Source organism: Strix uralensis, chromosome 4 (assembly GCF_047716275.1).
Source record: "Strix uralensis isolate ZFMK-TIS-50842 chromosome 4, bStrUra1, whole genome shotgun sequence".
In the NCBI taxonomy this organism is placed as follows: Eukaryota; Metazoa; Chordata; class Aves; order Strigiformes; family Strigidae; genus Strix; species Strix uralensis.
The window spans coordinates 41664909-41681721 of NC_133975.1; positions in this window are offsets into that span (position 1 = coordinate 41664909).

The window sequence follows — 16813 nt, forward strand, 5'->3', positions numbered from 1 at the left end:
AAGTATTTGATGAGCTTTGAAATTGCAGTCAAAAGTGTGTCACTCTTCAGTACCAACGAGACAGTCTTTCTCATTCACAGAAGCAAGTTAGAGCAGCAAAATCTGGCTTCACATTTCAAACACACCAAAAGATATTCAGACCATACCATTGAAGAAACAGAGCCATCTATGAAGAGTAAGGCTGCATCCTGTGCCTTATATATGCCTTTATAAGGTCCTCGATAAGGGAGATGAAAAAAAAGAAACATCTTAAGCCTTCTTATCCCTGCTAATGTGCATTAGCACTGCTACAAAAGTGAAATATATATTTGACAACTGGTATAACACTGACATTTGCCTTGTGAGAATGAAGGAGAGAGATCACTAGTTCTTCTCCGAATAATTTTCCTTAAGAATGGTTACCCAAGACCGAGTTCTCTTGCAGGATTGACTTTTGCAGCACTTTCTGGGCTGTGGTATAGCTATATCTTGTCCATAGCACAAGCCAGTCCATAGTGTGGCCTGTGCTATGGCTTCTGGGCCAGAGCAGGAGGCAAAGACACCAGGACACAGAGGTGGGGGAGCAGGACTGTACATGGTCCCCATTTTACTCCATGTACTAAGGTCCACGCCATGCTGCTCAGGTGTGCAATCAGGCCTCTTGCCCTTGCATGTTTACCCTTTGGTGTCTGAAACAGTCCTAAAGCATCCCAGTTAAGTGTTCCACCCTCAAACCAGATTCACTGGTTTAGGTTGCTCTCCTCATACTTATTTCTCTCCCAGTGGGGCCAAGTGGCTTCCAGACACGTGAAATTGTGACTTGGTGTTTGGGCACAAAACTGCTGTGACTGACCCTTGTCTATATGATGCAATTACACACAGTTTGCAATAGTGTCAGATAGATGTCTCCCGTGTTCTGTAGGACCTACCTAAAACACTTTTATTTCTTCTTCTTCTTCTTATCACAAATGTTATAAAATGCAGTTAAAAGACTGAAATAACAAATTCACTCTACTTGCTTTTTTATTGCTGGAACATAGAAAATTTAGTTCTAAATAAAGGCATTATTTGGTTAACGATTTATCTGTGTGTCATTATTGGCGATGCTGTTAACCTGGCATCCTAGAAACAGAAACCGTAGTCCTGTTCAGGTTTAAAGGTGATTTACCAAAAAAGTATTTAATAAAATGTCTTATACTATGATTGTCCAACTAAAAAGTACGAGATTTAAAAACAGAAGACCGATCTACCTAGGCAACTGTTATATCTTCTGTTACTTCTGTCAATATTAATTTTCCTTCCTATTGACTTGTATCACAGTAGTGGGAATGATGAATGGGATCAAGAAGTCCCATATAAAAATGGTGGTTAAATTAGATGGACCGAGTAATCGCTCCAGCATTCGCCCACCACCTCAAATATATGCAACCCAGTTGCCATAGTGCATGCAATGGGTATCCAATGTTAGTATCTAGGCCTGAGGTCTGGGGTTGTGTAAGACAAGAAGGTAACACTATCCAACAGGTTCTTCACTCAGATTGCTGATGATACTTCCTGCTTTAACTCTCTGACTGGTAGCATACTAGCCCAGTTTTTTTAAAGAAGAAGGCTCAAGGTGCTCCAGTTTTTGCACCTGGGTTTTCTGGGCTCCCTTACACTGCCAGCTTGGGTGAGGCAGCTGAATGGTTCCACAGCTACTTCACAGGTAGCACCAAGTTGCCACCTCAGAAGGCAAGGAGAAAAAAAGGGAAATCCCACTGATATTTCAATTTCATCAGCTATTGACAGCACTGATCCTGGATAAGAAGTAAATCCATGCTTCACAGCCCTTCATAACAAGGTAACAGAAATTTCATGACCTCCTGAAAGCAGCTCATTCTCTGTGTTGTGCCTGCCCAGAGCACATGGAAATTTTGTGACAATGATAGATGAAAGAACTGAATCATCATGCTACACCTCCTTCTAAAGTCCCTATGTCTCCTAAAGCTTCCAATGTGCTAAAGTTTCATCATCTTCTAGAGGATTAAGGCAAACTTACCCTCAATTTGATTTTTAATTTCTCTCTTTTATACCATTTACCAAAGAAAATTATTTGAAACTTATGAGTCTGATATTAGTCTTTAGCTCAGGTTTGTTTGGCCATTGTCCTTGATTTCAATGTCAGACTGCTGAAATCTGGTTTGAGGGGAAGGGAAGAAAAGAGGAGACATAGCACACCAGAAAGCCTGACAGACATAAATTTTGCTTTCCAGCATGTCTGTGCTTGCAATCAGCAGCCTAAAAAGTTCTGCTATGATCATCAAGAGATGATGTCTATCAATCAGTCTTTAAACACTGCCCGTTAGGTTCTCTTGTTGAGGATGTAACTGAATCTACAAGTCCCTGAAGGCTATTTTTATTCCATTTTGCAGCCAAAGGAGAAGTAAGGGAAGTTCTTTTGCTTTCCAATACATTAAGTGGTGTGGATCAAAGGGATTAGTATCAAGGCCTAAAAAGTTATTTTTTAGAGCTATAATAGAATCTATACTGCTTTTTTTTTTTTTTTTTTTCCCATAGAATTGTTTAAGACATAAATCAAGTCGGATAGTATTGATTGTAGAATATATTTGCAGATGTCAGCCCTCAGTATAAAGAGACTTGATTTCTAAGTGTTTTATTTTCTGGTGCTGTAGGATTTTATACATTCAATAGGGTGTATGCGAAATGCATTATATTATTCTCTGAGTTTAGATTTTTTCCAGACGACAGGCGTTACTTTTATGATGCCCCGAATGGAATGACAGAGTAAATTGCCCTGATTTATACTCCATTACAACCAGTGATACTGCTGTCACGACTGCTGCTCTTTCTCATTACACAACTTCATATACTCCCTTGCCTAGCAATGAAATAAGTTGCAGCGTTCCCAAATACCAGCAACACAGGTCGATTCCCATCATGTGTCTTGCATGCTCACCCTGGGAACTTTTCCATTTTAGACCTCAGTCTACAGCTCCTCTTACGGATGGTTTCCATTCCGTTGCCTTATCTGGGGTATACATGGTATCCCATTCTTCATTTTAGATGTGCTGTTTGGAGACAAGCACCAAAACAATAAATCATGGGGCTAGGTTATTTTTAGGCCACATTTCCGAATCAACATTAAGACTATTTCTGAAGAACCTGCACAAGGAACTTATTGTGTGCATACACAAATAAATGACACAATTCAATGGTTTAATACTATCTGCCAAGTTAAACTACTGCAGAGCAGCTGTGTACATTTAAAATGATCCCTGGCACTTCTGAAGAGTTCATAAATCAGCAGCAACATACTTTCTTCCAATTAAGAGAGTTAAAGGAAAAAAAATCAGAAATTAATGTGTCTAGGACATAAATGACATCTCTATACACTTGTGAATGTGAATCTGAAAAAAAAAGAAAGCAATGTTCTTTACATTATTAGGATTATAATAATTTTTAAATGCCCATTTTTGTGTTTCAGTTGTTGTCAAAAGTATTGTTATAAGGAGGCTTGCTTGAAGCCAGCTAGTGATGTTAACCCAAATCTACTGAAGAAATGAGTCATCAACCAAACCACAATAGTACCTCATCAATGCCTCAAACCATGGCTCCCTCCACTAAGAGTAACACAAGATGTACACCCAATATGGGCAGTCACAAACCATCTTTTAGAACTCACTCTGAAAGCACTCACTAAAATACTCATTGCTCTAAGGAATCACATTGCGTAGTTCCACTATCTAAACTTTCCTGCCAATTTGCTGGCATCAACAGCAACCACCACACTATTGCTCAATGTCTGTGTACCCTTGGCTCTTGTGCTCTGCTACAGCAAACGCTAGAAATACAAAGCCCATAACAGGCATCACTGAGTCTTTACCACCTATGGCATTCTCTTCTGTTTGCGCATCTTCTCCCTTGCAACTTCGTGCCTTCTCACCATGTTCCAGTCTCCTGGATCTTTTCACAGTAGAGTTAGTTACACTCTTGCTGTAGGTGGATCTTCATCCCAACCATATTTGACATAGTTTGTCTGTGTGACTACATGCATAAAAATATATATTTTCTTCTAGTTTAGCTCTTACTAAGGGAAGCAGAAAGAACAAGTGTATTAATAAAAATATTTTAAAAATTAAAAAGAAAAAATCTCAACAAAACAACAGTTTTGTGCAGGAACCAACACCCATCTGATAATTCATCTTTCTTGCCTCTCCAGTAGACTTCTCAAGTATACTACAGAAAGCTCCATCCAGTGCAACCTTGCTTCCTCCATTTCTTCACTGAATGGTGTCTGCATCCAGCTTTCCACTGTGCTAGCGCTGCAGAACACACAGTTCTTGCACAAAAGCAATGTGAGAAACATGTAGGTTGGAAGGGACCTCAGGCAATTACCTAGAGCATCCTCCTGCTCAACGAATGTTGTTAGAGCAGGTAACCAACAGCTTGCCCAGTCAAGTTTTCAATATCTCCAAAGATGAGGACTGCATCACTGATCTGGACAATCTGCTCCAGGATCTGATGACTTCTTATACCAAGCTGGCATTTCCTGTTTTCCAGGCTGTGTCTGTTGCCCCTTGTCCTTCTGCTGTACACACCTGAGAAGATGACTTCATCTATTCTACACCTTGCCATTAGGAAGCGATTCCCAGCAGTGGGCAGCACAGAAATGAATTTCATCATTATAATTTATTTACTCAAAACCTACTATTTCAATTTGGATATTGCCTAAGATCCATAACTGGTCCTCTCCACACTCCAGAGGAGGGTATCTCCTTTCACTCTGTGCTCTGGAAGAATGGAGGACTAATGTATGCCTAATTGCCAGCGTGTCTGGAGCATGCTTGAATCTGCTTCTTGTTAACTAGACCGTCATTGCACATTTGAAACACAGAAGCTATGTTAAAGCGTGTCCTCTTGTTTTAAGCTTAGAGTAATCCAGGCCATTTTTGTGGTAAACCAAGTGTGGAATGGATAAGATTTGGAGGACTAGGAGACATGTCTGGGTCAATGCTGCTGTATATTGACATAATGAGTTTATAACATCATTTAGCTGTAGCTCTTAAACTAGTGCATAAAAGTTTCAGTATGGTATGATGTTAATTTAATTAGAAATAAAAGGCTGTCTTTCATACAGATTTGTAAAATGTTTCACAAAAATGCCGTATCACTTGATTCTTCCACAGCGTTATTTCCTGTGCCAGCTGTCTCTGGTGACGATGATCTGTTTGACAATTCAAGTGAGGACACTTTAGTCCTGGAGAACTCCAGGAACTGAACAAGGAGACATTTCCAACTAATGGCGTAACCCTTCTGGAAAGCTGACAAGGATTCGGGAGTGCTATAATGTACTTTGCAGGTTCTTCACAGCTCACATTCATTTGACAACAAAGACGAGGAGTTCCTGTTCTTCAGGTGAAAGCTGATTTATATGTACAATGTGTGGGCAAACAGGAGTTATATGGTCACACTTGAGGGGACGAGTCAGGTGAATCACACCAGCCAGCTGGAAACAGGGCTAACACACCTAGGGGCTGAGATGTGTCCCGCAGGGCTTCTGTGTGGAGTATGCTACACATTTAATGGGAAATGGTTTCCCATGACTAAGGCTCTCCCCCATCGCTGTACTCTTTGTTAATCTCTGCAGGAGCAGCCAGAGGATCTACATCTATCGTGGCTATGGAGAAAGACCAGTCATTGCCTGACCTGATAACTGATATAAAAATGATTGCCATAAGCTTTTCTTGGTTTCCCCCCAAGCCTGGAGTTAGTCAACAGATGTGAGCTGTCTGGTGACCAACACACCAAACTGGATAGTGGTGAGAAATCTAAGGTGGTTTGTAAATTCCCAGTGACAAAAATGTAGGTAGACTGAGTGTATCACTAGTACACAAATGTTGGAGAGGGCTAGGCCAGGAAATGGTCTTAGACACCCAGTCCCCACTCTTAAATACCCTTCTCAGCTGCTGCTTGCCCAGAAAGCAGGTATAATAGATTAGTACCTCCACTTGCACCTCTACAACTTACTGGTTGGTCTGGACAGCACTGAACTGCTTTGCTTCACCATGATGAGCAGCTTTTTACAAAGCTGATTCCAACCCCTGCTGAGTTCTAGCCAGAATATCACTGAAAAAGGAGGCCAGGTCAGAAAACAGCAGGAAATACAGATTTCAGGTGACACATTGCTGCTTAAGACCACAACTGTGATTCTGCAACCATTACTCAGCTGAGCTCTGCAGCATCAAACTCAACCGACTTCTTGCTTTTTTTTATTTTAACAATTCCCTGGCAGCTCACCTCTTAACCAGACAGAGAAACTAGTGACTCTACCTTGAGTGCCCAGAGGAGAGTCTGCAGGAGGCCAGACACACCTCAGCCCATTGCCAGGCTCTGATTCCTCACAAGCAGCAGTGAAAAGTGCCACGACGGTGCTTTTCAGTGCTTTCACAGTTAGGCACCAAGAGAGTGGTCTTTGGTGTCTTGAGTGGAAAAAAGACTCTTTGCCCTTCTTGTTGGAGATGTCCCTCAAATCACCCATGGATGCCATGCAGAGAGGGGCCTCCTCTATAGCCCTGCTTAGGGGACCAGATTGGAGATACCTGGTGCCCTGTACTTGACACAGAGCAGGGTAGCTCTGTGTAATTTCAGGCGCAGGGCCTTCCCCCCTGGGGCAACCTGGCTTTCTCTATGCACAGCTTGGGAAGACGGAATGCCTGGTATCTGTTCCAGAGAGCAGGCACCTAAAAACCCACTAACTGGGTCTTCTTCTGGCCCTAATGCTTAGGAATCAAATTCCCCCTTGTGAACAAAGAAAACCCAGTTTAATGTGATGAGATGTTTTATACTTTCCAGTAACTAAATTAGTAGGAAATTGAAGATTTTCCACTCTGGAAAGTTAAGGATTTGTTATTAGTAAATGCAAATAATGTTGTAGAGTTTAAGTTTCTGAGGAAGTCTGTTTATTTTAGGGAAGATAGTAGAGCTGCTCTGTTTTCTAGATTTTCATGCCCCTGATGAAGTAATATTTTGCAAATGTTGTTTACAGTTTCTGTCTTACAAATCTGTATTATGTCTATATGTATGTGTACATTATATATGTATTCCTTAACTAGACATTCTATAAGGCATCCAAACCACATGTGAAAAGTTAAAAATGCCTTTTCAGAATATACATCTTACTTTGCCTGTAAATATCTGACAGAGATAAGATATTTATATGATTATTCTTATGATTATTCTGTACTGTCACATCCAGCAGGTTTAAAAGCCAAAGTTTCAGTTAAAGCACAAAATATGTAGACTACCACCTAAAGAGTAGTATGATAAATACAAAATACTTTCAAACAAACATAATTTGCCCATTTTAAAAAAAGACGCACTTCATAGTTGTAGAGTATGTGGCTAGATGGAAAGAAAATTCCACCAAGTATTTTATCAGCTGGCTGCCATTCTCTGTATGTGAGCCAATAAAAATGGAGAATTTTATTGAGAAGCAATAATTTCCTCTATATCAACTCTTGCAAGCACTATTACATCAAATCCCAAGTGTGCTCACAGAAACAAAACACCCTTTTAAATGTTTTCCCAAGATATAATGCAGCCATTCCATCTATCATTTGGACCCCACTATTTTAACCAAACATGCTCATATTGGAGTCGTCAGAAGTTTGAGCTTTAGATAGCATAGCCATGCAAAAGGACTACAGGCTTGGTAAGGGTTTATATAATTATGTTTTTGGTTTTTCATTTTGGGGGGGCAAAATAATGGGCTATCTTGGATGTGAGGTAACACAGATCTAAAAGGTAATGGCAGGAAGATCACAATTTTATTGAACAGCTCTGGTTACACAGGGAAGGGATGTGAAAAGCGTTTTCAACACAGGAAGTCATAGTCACTCCCTTTACCAGAGGCAACACTTTAAACCAAATTAAACAGAAGTCAGGTGACTAGAAGAGCACCTGCATATTCCCAAGACTGTTCAGCTATTAGTCTTTGGGACCTGACCATCTGAACCAAAATGTAAGTCAAATAATTCTTTATGACTTTAGAAAGCATTAGCACTGTCCCTCAACCCTTTATGCCTTTACTGCAAAGCTTTGCTGATATGCTGAATTTAAATAATCTCTGATTTTTTAGCTGGCTGAGATGAGGAACAGGCCATTTCTTCAACTTCAGTCTCAGCCTGGCTACAATAAATAAATACATGCTTTGTTTATATTTTTTCATTCATACAAAACTGCACTAACTGTGTAGTCACTCAAAGCCCTAAGGAACCTTTAACAATATTTATAAGCAATCATTCTTCTGCCATCAGCATCAGTCTATGTTACTACCTTTTGCTCAGCTAGTTAGTCAGAACTGAAGGTGAGCCAAGAGATAAAAATTAGGGATAACACCTTAACAATGCCCCAAAACATTTCAGCCTTAGATAAAACTTTGGGTAATCAGAGTACATGAAACAAACTCCTTCTCCTCCGGTGACTGGCAGTAAACCGGCTCCATTAGCTCTCAGGGGCCCTGAAATAAATGTATATCCTGATATGGAGGCAGCATTTGAACTTGAAAATGAAAAGGTGGTAGCCAGGTTGGAAGTGTCATGATTTCTGGATCTCCTGCTTCTAGCTCTGAAATCCTAGTTCAGGAGTTCAGTGGAGGACAAACCTATACTGATTGAAGCTGACCAAACCCATGGAAACCATGGAACCACCCAAGTCAGTGACACACAAATGCTGAATTATCTCACCTGAAAAGCTTCATTCAGCTCTTGTTATTGCTCTAACTACAGACCACCAAACTGCCTGTCAGAAAACAACCGCAAGCCCTGACCTGGTTACTGGACTACATGTCAGAGCTCAACAGTTGAGTTGGTGGAAAGGCACGTTACATCCCAATAGGAATGCAGTTAGAAAACACTGCTTCCAGACCCAAGCATTTGCACTTGCTTTGAGTGATTTTTCCTAACCTCCAGTCAGCATTCTTTCTTGAAAGCCCATAGAGGCAAGGACACAAATGTTTTATAATGTTTGTGGCCAAATATCCATCCTCATCAGAAAAAAAAAAATCCAAAACCCAGGAAAATATGCAGCAGGAAATCATGTCCTTCTTTACCTTTTGATCAAAAGCTTTTAATCCAGCTCAGTCAAGTGCCAATAAGTGAACACTGATCCTGTCAGGAGAAAGAAAACAGCTGTTGACACCAATAGTAACAGTCCTGCTGTATCATCTCATTTAATGATTCTCTATTTTTTCACTTGATATTTACCTCCTTGAAGCTAAGTCTCATCCACCAGGGGTACATCTTCCTTTCTTCCTCTTGCAGACTCAATATACATCATAACGCTCATTAGTCAAAGCAAAACTTTCTTCCGTTTTTCTGCAGCTGGCATTCTTGCATAACCCAAAATTAAATAAATCATACAGCAGTCCCAAAATTAAGATTCTGGCAGTGAAGACATAGTTTTCTCAAGGGTATCTAGTCTGACACTGGGGACAGGGGGATGGAGCCCTATCACTGAACCTCTGATCTGTCTTTACAACAAATGTCTCCTGTCCATCCCAAAGGTGATTTCAAGAATGGTGACTCTGGTTTAACTTGGTTGAGTCTGAGGCTCTATTTCATGGTGAAATAGGTCATCATGAGCACTGCGAGCCATAGCGTTGTCTCTGCACTGATCACTGTAGATAACTGCAGGGCCACTGGCGTGGTGGAACAAACAGCAGGAGCAAGGCAAGCTGCCAACACCTTCTGCCTGAGAAGAGATGGAGGAAGAGGAGGGGATGTTCCAAACACTGGGTTTGGGTGTTGTTTTCTCTTCCCTTCACTAAGCTGAGTGAGATTTAGAAACATGGTGTTCTGAAAAAAAAAAAATAAATGAAATGGGTTTCTGCAGAAAAATATTGAAAAGAAATATTCTGACTTTTCAGATTTTTCCTTCATGTTCTTGACTGAAAATATCTCTGGGAATTTAACCTAAAGTCCCAAAGAGTTTCAGTCAATCCAAACCTGCATTTCAGGCAAGTGAGATACCTAACATATGTCAGTACAAGACTGCTGACCATTTTTCCCACCAGAATACTGGGAGCTCTCATATGTCACTGAGAGCTTAGAGTATAACAAATTTCTTTTTGTTTTAAGCAATTTCCTTTAGTGCTTAGTGAATTACCTGTCACACATTCAGCAACTCTTTTTCATATTGCTACAAGCAATTCTGCTGGATGAAATTAATGTATTAAAGTGTATTCTCAGTTTTTATTAAGCTCTCTTGGCTGAAGAAATATCAACATTTAATATGAAGATGGGGGAGGGAATGCCAGCAGACAAGTTTCTCTTTTCTGTCTAGTATCTGAAAAAAAATTAAAATATCTAATTTCATGAATGACAGACAAATTCAGCTGGCTGGCCAGATTCTGCTAAGTACCAGTTTCAGTCACAAAAATCTCGGGCCTCTGATGCTTTGAAGTCAACAGAACTGTGCACAGGCAGTACCATAAAAAGAAGAAAACAATCAGAAAGCAATGTAAAGGCCACATTTACCATTTAATTGACATGACTTTGGAGATGCCTATGTGAGCAAAGTAATTAAAGCCCAGGCAGTAGGGAGAAGAGGAAGAGAACTGAGAAGCAGTAATTAAGTAAAAATATTATGATGTTTCTCTCTGAAAATTCTGTAATTTTCACAACCTAGAAGTAATGTATTACACCTTCAGGATGCTGATCTCTGTAGAATATAGACAACTAACCCAATACACTATGTATAATAGACGAATAAAAGGAACAATTGTTTCAGCTTCAGCACGATGGTGAACTTTGATGGCATCCTAGTAAAACATATAACATTTATTGCCATGATAAACTGCTCTTGAGGGAGTGATTTCCCTGCCCTCCCAGCTGGAGCTGTCGTGCTGCAATGACAGAGTGGGTAAGGAAGGGATGGAACAATAGCGAAGTCAAGGAGCTGGAGCCTGACCTTAACAGAGTGGGTGGTATTTGCTGCAGTCCAGAAAAGCAAATAACTCACTCAAAGGTGATAGATTTTACTGGGGAGTGGAAATAACAAAGCTGAGAAATTAAGTGGAGCAAACATGGTATGAAAGCATATTAAAGTAACTGAAGGGGGGGATTTCCTTGTCAATAGACTCAGCTATTAAGGAAAGAGAGAGAGACAGAAAGGAAAAAGGAAAAGAGATGACAGAATAGAGGAGCAAGGGATGGGAAAAGAAAAAAAGAAAAGAAAAGAAGAAAAAGAAGAAAAAGAAGAAACTGAAGAAAAAGAAGAAAGAAAAAAGAAAAAAGAAAAAGAAAAAGAAAAAGAAAAAGAAAAAGAAAAAGAAAAAGAAAAAGAAAAAGAAAAAGAAAAAGAAAAAGAAAAAGAAAAAGAAAAAGAAAAAGAAAAAGAAAAAAGGAAAAGAAGAAAAGAAAAAAGGAAAAGAAAAAAGAAAAAGGGAAAAGAAAAAGCAAGTTTCATGACTGCGAGGTGTTCTTGATTAAATGCATCACTCAGTAACATGTCCAGAACACACCAACCCACTTCATGGAACACCTCGCCTGATGGTGAGGGTGTAATTGAATAGTTAGTACTGGAAAATTTGTTTTTGTTTTCTCTTTTTTGAGACTGGATGCTACAGGGACCTACAGGCAGGAGAAATGCCCTTCTTGGTCACTATCTCAGCCAAGAACATGCAGGAGAAAATTTCAGCTCTCCAAAGAATAGGGAACTTTTTCTGTGTGTAGGGCAACTACCTATACCTTTTAACCATTCTTGCCTATGCCCTATTTTCCGTAAAGCCTGAGAATGAGAAAGTCCAGAGACCTACTCATTGATCTAAAAATTAGGAGTTGCTTTGGTACCAGTGACTTTAATCCAGTTGCATTTGCTGTGTGCAGACAAAACATGACACCAGTCACAACATGCACACTGGGAGCTTGAAAAGGGTCAGTTTTCCAAAGCTGAAATAAATCAGTGGAATGACTGACTAGAAAGCAGTATTGTTCAAGAATATTTTATTTGCTTATCAAAACACCACAGATCTATAAGAAAAAAGTATTCTGGCTGAAAGGAAACACAGAAGCTGCAATAAGCCATAAATATACATATAAAATGAAAGAAAAGGAAAAAGCAAGCATCAGTGAATTCAAGTTAAAAGTTTATATGTCTCATAGCTGATTTAAAAAGTAAAGAAACTGATGAAGCATCCATTGCCATTTCTGCAGGGGCTTTTTTCCAAAACGTGTAAAAAAAAGATTCCCTCTCACTCTGAGGTACTTTTATAGCTCCTGGTCATATTGCATTAAAGTGCTTCCAAACAGTAAGGTATTTAATTTTACAGTGTACTTTGGAGAAGCAGATGACTCTTTTGCCTCCATGTTACAGAGGGGAAACAGGTACATATTATTTAGAGATATCCCTAATGTCAGTTGGAATACATGCAGTGATAGAGCAAGATGAACTTAGATCTCTGAAAATTTCTGGACAAAAGCATGAGTTGTGGGTCACCCTTTCTCCAAGAATGATGGCCACTGCCCCTTTGAGTCCTTAGGATAAAAAGAACATTATTATTATTATTATTATTATTATTATTATTATTATTATCATTATCATTATCATTATCATCATCATCATCATCATCATTATCATTATCACAACTACTACTACTACTACTATATAAAGCTGTTGCTGGGGACTACAAACATCCCAAAGAATTTACAGACTAGCAGAGAGGAAAGAGCTGATATATAGAACATCGGTAAGACAAAGTAACTTGTATAACAAGATATATTGAATTCTAAGAGGATGAGGACAGGGAAGCCGTTGCTACTCCTTGCAGACACTGTGTAGGTTTCAGTTTCTGCATGCCTTGTGGCATGGGTCAAAACTGAACTGGGAGTTGACTGGTGAACATTAGAAGTAGTTCAACTGTCAAACTGGCAACATGGCATCATCTTCAGACTGTTTGATGGAAACTGTGAGCTGTGCTGATGGCCACTGGAGGGGTCATCAGATCAGACATTTCTAAGCAGGTAAAGAAGTTTTTACTTCTTTCTATTCTAGATGGAATAGTAGGACAGGAGCATTACTCTTAAAAAGACACTAGTAAATTATAAGTGAATGGCCAGCTCTAACGTATAACAATGCCATGATTATTATTTTTCTTTTCCTTAAAGGAGCGTCTCTCAAAAAGCTGAGTGGCAACCAGCAGCTCTCTCACCCCATGTCCTGCTCCATGGCCTTCTCCTCCCCACCCAGGCCCAAGGCATGGAGGGACTGCCAGGAGCACCCCACCACCAGATTCTGCCACTGTTTGCATTTCCAGAGCCCATCTCCCCTTCCCCTCCAGTACACCTGGCTCAAATGCCTTGTCTTCACAGGAAGAAGGGTTACTGCTGTCTGGGACTGGGAGAGGGACAGAGCATTTGGGGGAACCCAGTGGGGGCCAAGGCAAGTGCACCTGAAAGATGTTGCTCCCCAGGATGCCTGGAGGCTCACCTCAGAGCTGCTTCTCACACACCCACATCTCCACTTTCCTTTTCCCTTGCTTGCCAGCTGCAAGAATTGCAGAGTATCTTCCTTTCTTTTCGATGCAATTACCCTGCAGGTCAACAGCAGGCTCCTTGTCCACCACTTGAAAATACAGCATGGTATAAACAACCTCTTATGGAGAACGAAAAAGAGGAGAGACGATTACAGAAGCACAAAGATGTAGATGGTACATTCAGCTCTTCGCATGTCTAAGAGGAGCATGATTTCCAGATGCAGTGAGCCAACATCTTCTTTGCATCTCTAGGTTATGTTACTGCAATTCATGCTGCAGAGGCTGTGCTAGAAGGCATTTGTGCAAAATGTATACAACCACCAGGCACAGAGCTCCTGGAAGATCTCTTCCCCTTTGCTCCCAGCCCCAAACAGTATGCTGTACTGCATGGTACAGCTTTGTAAACCCTTTTACTCATATCAGCACTTATCCTGCCCAACTCACTAATTTTATTCTTTTTCCTATGTTATTTAAAAATAATATGCATTTACCAGAGTATTTTTCATTAATGAAACCTTTAAGTCTTGCAACTTCTACAAAGATGATAATTTGCAAGGAAAATACTCAACAGTCAAAGCATCCCATGGAATATTTTAAAACTGATCTGCAAATCTGTGAGCATGTTAATTGTTGAGACTGAGCTTTTCTAATCTTTTCATTTGTGGCAGAACCATATGCCCAGACTGAGCTATGCCGCGTAGCTGTGACTGCTTAGGTAAGTCATACAATACCATCTTCCCCAGCAAGAAAGCACTTCCCTTTGGAAGAGAGACATAAATCTCTCCTGAGAGTGAATTTCAAACCTCTGGGCTACTGGATCACCCAGATGCTTGCTGAAAGCAGACATTAAGTAAAGGGCCTGCATTTAGAAATGGCACAGCTGGCTGCGGCACTTCCTCCTCCCCTCCCCTCCTGCTTAGCTCGCTCCAGGTATCGCTCAGACATGGACACACCATCTTGGGGAGCTTGACCCCTCTGATCCAGGTGGGCAGAGATGGCCCGGGCTGCCAGTCCTGGTGCAAGAGACCCTGGAGCAGAGGATCCCAAAGACACAGCCCCTCTTCCCCATGCAGCGAACAACCTGTCTTGCAGGGGAAGGTTAGGTATGGTGGGGTAGTTTTCCTTTCCAGGTGAAGGTACCAGGGAGGGAGATGTGGGAGTTGTATGTGTTTTCCTGTCAGAACCTCTACATTGCAGCTGGTTAATACTATTTGCATGCACATGTTCAATATGTCACAGAAACACAGAATCATCTAGGTTGGAAAGGACCTTGTCCTTGCAAGTGCCACAGTGAGACTGTGATAGAAGGTATGTATAAACCAAAATACGTAAAAATAAGTAAATTTTCATAATTCAGTATGACATCCTTCCTTTAATTTAAACCTAATCAGGGAATAAGAAACTAAAAACAGCTGTAAGCATTCACATTACATCTCTCCAGGGATATGTACATAAAGTTAGGATTTGTTTTCACCCAATGGAAATTTTGCAATTTCACACAGACACTCTTTTCGTTTAAGCTGCTTCTTTATTACATTTTCCATAACAGAATTTACAATCTCCACAAAATAAAAAGCAATTCCACTGCATTTTCCTTGGGCGGCTTTCTTGCCCTACATTCTCCTGCTCGAAACATGAAAAGATTAAACACATAAGTGTTTCTAGTAATCTGGCTATCTTGGCCATAAATTCAACAGGCAGGAAGGATTTTTTTTTTATCGGTAAAATACGCCTGGAAACTGTGTACGGCCTAGCACGATGTGCACGTTTCATTTTTTTTACCATTCATACAGCAAACAAGCTTTTAACAAACCACATCCAAAGGCCTTTTAAAGCTCTCTTCTCCGCATATATCAATCCTGGCCAACAGCGCAGAACTAAAATGCACGGTGAGCTCAGAAGCGAACGCTTCCAATGATTAAAATGTTCCACCGAGCATTCCAGTAAGGAGACGCCGGCAGAGAGCGCGAGGGAATGCAAGCCCTCGCGGCACAAAAGGACACGGCCCCTGGACCGCGGCTGTTCAGCAATACCTCAGCTATTAAAGGCAGCAGGGAGGGACCCAGGGGCAGTGCGAGACAAGCAGAAGCCTGTATCCTCAGTATCCAGCGGAAGCAAATAATCCGATTACAGCCTTCACTGTCTCTGAAAGTTGGTGGCTAATGAAAGTTTTGGGAAAAATGCTCCACTGCTGAAGCTTGCTCAAATAGAATGCACAGTATTTGCGAACAGCAATGCCTTATCAGTCCAAAGTTAATGCGAGCAATGGCCTCTTAATCTTTACTTAATAATCTTCTGGCAGAGTGAAAGGCTGACCCAAGGCAAAGTTTAATGATCAAACGGGCAGTTAGAGCTATTGGTAAAAATTCGTTTTTCTGCAAATGTGCTTTCCACAGTGGGAAGTGCAACTATTAAATTTCCAGGTATTTTTCACTATATTTTAAAAAATGTGACATTATCAACCATAAATACTACACGAGAGCATATCTGATATTAAATCCAGGAACAGTGGCAAGATCTTGCAGAGAAAAGCAAGAGATGCAGTTGTGGTATTTGGCTACAGTCACAGCCATGAGCATTTTGTTCTTCTTGTACAGGAGAAATTTAAGGAAAAAGCACTGTAAATTTTCCCTCACAGCAAAAGACTTCAAATTTGCCCTTGTAGAGGAACAAAACCACAATGCTACAAACTAGCACCACCTCTTGAGAGCCCATAGCCTTCAATGGTACTGCCTGGGTTTATCAGAGGACACACACAAGCCTTGCCAGCCTAATCCCCCGAAGTATGTAAGTACCTGCTTAACTTGAAACAAGCAGTTTCAGTGGGACTATTCACAGCACATAAACTGGTCACGCATGCTGTTCTCCAGGCATGGAAACCCAGGAGCACCACTTCCAATGCCTTCAGCACTATCGAAATTGTTCTTCCCTGAGGCAGGGGGAATTTTGAAGCCACTGACTTTCAAGGGTGCATCAAACAAGACTGGATGCTCCTCTCCATGCCTCCAGAGGTGCTGACGATTCAGGGTTGCAGCCGGATTATACCAAACCTTTCCACTTTCAACACACGCAGGGGAGAGGGTGAGGGATGGAGGAGATGTCCATTGTGTTCGATGGGGTTCACAGCAGTGCCACAAGCACCCCCTGTCCCTCTGTGTGATCACCATGAAATCCTGTAGCTCACTGGAGCAGCATCATGTACCTCTTATTATACACCTGTAATGGTAATGTTGGAAGGGGAGTGCTGACGTACTTTTTATCAGGACAAAAATGTGCTTGTTGGTTGGAGTACGAGAGAGTTGT